This window comes from Atractosteus spatula, chromosome 4 (assembly GCF_055471065.1).
Source record: "Atractosteus spatula isolate fAtrSpa1 chromosome 4, fAtrSpa1.hap1, whole genome shotgun sequence".
Classification (NCBI taxonomy): domain Eukaryota; kingdom Metazoa; phylum Chordata; class Actinopteri; order Semionotiformes; family Lepisosteidae; genus Atractosteus; species Atractosteus spatula.
This window is the reverse complement of record NC_142709.1, coordinates 53,820,245-53,826,300: the sequence shown is the minus strand read 5'-3', so window position 1 is coordinate 53,826,300 and position 6,056 is coordinate 53,820,245.

Below are 6,056 nucleotides of genomic sequence, written 5' to 3'. Positions count from 1 at the left end.
CCAGCCAGAATTTTTTTTGTGATTGCTTGTTTAATACAGCTACAGATGCATTAAGTATTTAGGTATTTATTGCATAGCTGATTATGATGTAAAATTGTCCTTTAGCTTCATACTGTCAAGCTACCCTTGTCCCTAAACCACCACTGAGGCTGGTGCACCTGTCCAAGGTCAGTGTCTGGGGAGTGGAGGGCGTATACAGTAAATCTCTCTAGGACAGAGCCAGGAAGGCAGCAGATTAGTAGATGGAGTTAAATATCTTTCCTTGCCTTTCAATCGATGTACCTGATTATTGATCAGCTAACAAGTGCCAGTATCTTATCTGTAGAGCTCTTTTTAGCAAAGGGAGGGGCAGGGATTAATCTGAGTTATAAGACAGGAAAATGAGTTCCCTGCCTGAATCACAAATTCAGAGGACAAATACATTTGTATTGTTGTATGCACATTAACCATATCACTATTAACAATATTGATTAAAGAAACCAAAATAAATGCTAGTCCTACATTCTGTTGTGCATTCTGTTGTGTTTCTGTTGACATTCATTAAAAAAATATTTTAATACATTTAATCATGATAAGAACAGTATCTAAAATCTTGACAAAAAGTGATTTTTTTCTTTGCGGTTACATTTGGAGTTGAAAAATAATTTCCACCTAATACAAAATCTTTGGTATTAAACTTTCCCATCAGGTTTACATAACAATGTTGTAAAGTTTCACTTGGTACCTCAGTAAAGGAGCTAAGGATGCCACTAACTGCCAACTCCATTTGGTTTATGTTTTAAGATGCACAACATCAACCTTTGACAAGGTAACAACAGTGAAGCATTATGGTTATTAAGGGATTACTACTGTGAACATATTAAACTTTGCTATTTATTAAGGAAAACAATTATCTCAGAGGTGGCCATTTAGATTAACTAGCTCAGCTGCAACATGAGAAAGATAACTGGCTTAGCAGCTTATTGACACCAAAGTCAAAAGTCTTGCTGTGTGAGCAGCTGAACTACAGCATGCATTACATTTAAAGTGGGTAAGGCAGCCCCTACTGTCCACAGGTATTGTGCTTGCTTTCACTGGTCTTTTCTAGTCTTTGATGCCTTTTGAAATCACCCTGAAAAGGAAAATAGAAGTCTCTGAAAATGGATCTAAAACCTGAGCCAGCAGTTTAACCAAAATGGTTAATTTTTATTTTTCTAAAACTAAAATTCAACACTAGAAGGCAGAATGCAATATCGATTTTCAATAGTCATGTATATTTAAGTACACGTACTGTGTTTACATAGGAAAAGTTAATACCTCACACAATCATAACTGGTGCACAAAAAAACTGTTTGCTGTTATCTGTAGTTGAGAAGTGTCATATGGTGGCCATTTTGCATGACTTTGTCTTGAATTCTTTTTTCAAAGGCAAAGACCAAAAAACAAAGTGATACAGTCATAAATGTTCTTCAAAAAGAAGTGTAGCAAAAAATAATAATAACTGAACTACGTTTAAGACAGGATTTTTGTAGTCATGGCTGTCATGAAACAGGAATTAAAGTGCAGTCTCTTCCACAGATGAGAATGATTAAAGTTTGCATTTTGTTAACAAAATTCAGGACACAGACATGAGTATAGACAGATACAGACTACCTAAATACAGAATGTATAAAAAGTAACTCATTTACATATGGTTTTATTTCACTGATAAATGTCAGATTAAATCATTCAATGTTACAAATTTCATACTAAAACTTTATAAAGCTTTTTGTAGCACCTTAGATTTAGTAACAAATACATTTATTAACAATTTATTAATGGAACAAATTAAAGTATTCATGGTTTTATAAGTGTGTTAATATAATATAAACTATACTGTAGATTAATGTACTGTACTATACAGTAGTATAGTGATTAGTATAGTGTAGTCACAGCTGGGCCTCTAACTGAAAATGACTTGTTCCATTTTTAGCATGTAAATTGCAACCCCTGAAGAAAAGTGTGACAAAGTTATCTTTGATGGAATAAAGCACTAAACTTTCACTTAAAGTCTATTCTAATTGAATTGCTAACCTCTTTTGTCCTGTAATTGTACAGTATTTCTTCTCAGAGCAAACACATTTCAAGAACAAGTAAGAATGGGGTTGAAGTACATACACTGACAAAATACAATAATTTATACTCTTTGTTCTGGTTTGCCAGAATACAAGATTATTTATTTCATTACGTTAATCCAGACAATACAGATGGAAGAACTCATTTAAGAGCCAGTTACTACTTCTTCGTGCAACTCTGTAGTCAGCCAGGACATTTCATAATGAGATTTCAGCTTCATCTAGATTGAGGGTAGGTTAAGGGCTCTTGAAAAAGATAGAGGCACTCTGCCATTCAGAGAAGTGTCCTTACACCTTAACTGAAGTACACTTCAAATTGATCTGTTTGGATTAATGCCCAAAACTTTGCTGTGTTCAGACTGTAAGGAAAGGTCACAACGGACTCAACTTCCTGATTGGGTTTTCGCATCCTAGAATTACCAGAGGGAATTGTGCTTTTCAACCTTAATTTTACTTGCGTAACTTAAGATGGTAGTACAAAATAATTTCATGTGCTCTGAAGAAGACAAGTCTGTTATGGAAAAAGGGGTTCCTTTAGATTATTCTGAGAGGGAAAAGTTAACTAGTATACAGATGTGACTGTATATTTATTTATTCTCTTAGTACTCACCGAGTAATGTTAAATAATACACATATTATAAAGAGAGAATGATTAGTTTTACAGATGGTACAGTACCTTTCACCACTTTGGTCTTCAAAACTAAACACCTCTACAATTAATGTGTTTTCGATTGAACTTGTCTTGAGTTTTGTATAACTCACTATCAGTTTATTTTTGGAGGGGAGTACAAAGTCACATATGAATTGATTTTTAATTAAAGGAAACAATATTTTTGCCTACAAATACATTTTTAGCATAGATTTAAACAGTATGATCTCACTACTGCTCATGCAAATCTGGACCAGTGTTTAATTTCTGTAGAGCTCCACTTTCGGATTGAAAACATCAAGTCAGAAATGTTTGTCTACCATGTTAACCACCAACTGCCATGGATAAGTTGCATTCCTTCACAGTGAGTCATCATTTTCAAACAATCAGAAAACCATGCTTTCTCCTTTTATTCTGTGATAAGTATAACAGATTGGACATAAAACAGCACTTAAATAGAAGATTATGGTAATGTGAGAGCTGTAGTTTGTCTGACAATGGTTATTGAAAAGAAATAATAAATTCCTGGGTGAAAGAGGACTCCTTTCACATCTGGTTGTGTGTGCACACGTGCTAAGGAAGTAAAGCTAAACCTTACTTTGGCATTATTAAGATAAACAACACCAAAGTAAAACAATGGTATAATATCGAGTGGCAGTAAAACTCTTGTCTCAGAGCTCAGTGTTAAACATGCAGTCATGCTGTTGCTCTACCCCAATGATGTCATTAAACTATTTTAGCATCCCTATTTGCTTACTGGAGTTCACGTGATGCTCAGGAGATCGTTGTTAGGGACCCTGAAAACAAGAATGTTTTTTTCTCTACTATTGGCATTTAAATATTTAAGTTTGCATTTGCTCATTGCATGGCCAAGTAGAATTTGGAATGTTTCCTGTACTTCATCCTGCAACAAAAGCTGTGAAACACTGTGGGGATGATTTCAAAATAGGCCAGATTTGGGCCTTTTTTGCTGCTTGAAGATATTTTCTTACCAGAACTGTCAGCCAGTGTTTCTACCTTTTACTACATTGTGGTACCCCCATGCTGTGAGAATACACCCTCCCCGTATACAGTATACACATACTGTAGCAATTGCCTGCTGTCTATAGTAAAACAAATCCCAAGTGCTTTACTGAAGTAGCAGAACATGTGAACACAAGATAAAGAAACCAGTTTATGGGCAGCATGCTGGTGCAGTGGTTAGCATTTACTGTTGTCTCACCCTTGGGACTCTGGGTTCAATTCTGGACCTGGGTTGCTTTTGGTATGGAGTTTATATATTCTACCCATCTTCATTTGGGTTTCTTCTGCACACTTTGATTTCTTCCCACTGTCCAAAGACATACTGGTAAGTAAATTGTCTTCTGGGAAAACTGGCCCTAGTGTGAGTGCAGGTGTGTGTCTGTGTGTTTGTCCTTCTGTCCATTGATGGACTGGTGTCTCACCCAGGGTGTACCCTGCCTTGCAGCTGTGGCTTGCTGGGGTAGACTCTGACTCCTTTGTGACCCTAAAATGGATAAAGTGGTTAGAAAATGTGTGGATGGTTTGATTTTCAGAAAGATTCTCTTTTAAACTAGATCATACTGTACAATATTGAGAAAACTGGCAACATTGACTGTTATACTAGAAATTTATGAAGGTGCTTTGGTACTAACTTGATTCTTCTAGTAACAACCTGGAAAATTCGAAACTGGGATGATTAGATAATGGGCGGCTCATGTTGAAGCTAAAGTTTACTAATGCATGCTTGGGTAAAAAGTATAAAAGAGAGTATGTTAGAGTTAGACAGTAGCTCAGTGTCTTCTACTGTTATCATTCTTTTGGGTAGAACAAAGCAACACAACAGCACTATTGGAAATCAAGTACTCTTAAGTGTAATGATGATGCATTTTATTTTTCACTGAATTACAATGAACATACCCTTTGAACCAAATTTCACTCCAAACTCCATAATAAATTCCCACATAAAAACAGTAAAAAAACAAACCAAGACACCATTAAACTAATATAACTAACTTCCTTTGTCTCTGGGTTTGTGCAAAGAACCACAATATCTACACCCTACGTGCCGCTGAGAGCCTGCAGATTTTTGCTGGCGATTGCAACGTGGAAGCAATGGTTTTCAAGGCACAATTTCAACCTTCTGGTTCAGTCCTGTTTCCAACTCTGGCTTTTAATTAAAAGATTAAGAAATGATTTTATTAACTTCCATCAAACAGGTGGCGTTCGAAAGGCTGCCGCCCCTAGAAGTGTTGGTGAGTTAAAGCGGAGAGCCAAGTTTAAGCTCGCAGGGGGGCAAACGGCCTGCGCGCACCACACGTACAGATTGAGACTTGGGCCACCAGTCCTCGCGCCAGACTACAGGGGGTCTCGGTGCTGCTGCCTGCACACCACAATACAGACATAATCTGCCCTAATCCTGCCGGGAATTTGTGAAATACTTATATTTCCCTTTCAAAACCTTTCATTACTTTCATATTAGCTGGTCATTTTAAGCCCGTAAAATACAATAATTGCCTTTTTTTATAGAAATGTTTGCTTTGCGCAACATTGAGAGCATGTCAAAAGCACATTCATTTGATATGGATATGGATGTAGACGGAACAACATATAAAAGGGCTTCTTTGCCTGTCGTTGGAGAAGATATAGGGGTTAAGGCGGAAGGCTTATTATTAGGTAGTTCCTGGTTCAAGACCCAAGTCTTCCATTTTCTCTGTCAAAGCAAAGTCACTTAATCTCCTTGTGATCTGTTGTTTTGATGAGACACTGTGAGTGTACTATAGCTTTCGAAACATAATTCACTGCTTAATCTCTGTGACATTCTTTGAATAACATTGGCTGTTATTTGGCCATTTATTTTATGTTTTGTATTTAATTATTCAATTAAATGTATTTAATTGTTTGAGTTTGTCTATGACAAATGCATAGTATATCTTGTGATAGAAATGTGGAAAATGTGGGTTTTAGTCATCCTGTGAGCTGTTACACAATGCCTGACAGATAGCTCAAAAGACTTGGGTGCAGTTACTTACCGAGTATTAAATTACAAAAAAGTATTTAGTACAGTGAAAATAGGATCCTTTGTACAAAAAAGCGCAACGTGTCAATAAAATGGATCCACAAGTTTTTTATTTGTTAAACTTAAGAAACAATAGAAACCAAAACCATTTACCAAACAGCACCACCAACAAACAAAAACAAATATTCTAGTGTCAACTAGCGCATAATTTGTAATATAATCCTCTTATACCTCTTTGTGTTATTGCATGGTCTCTGCTTTTCCTACACACTGAAATGCTTTGCTTATTGGACAG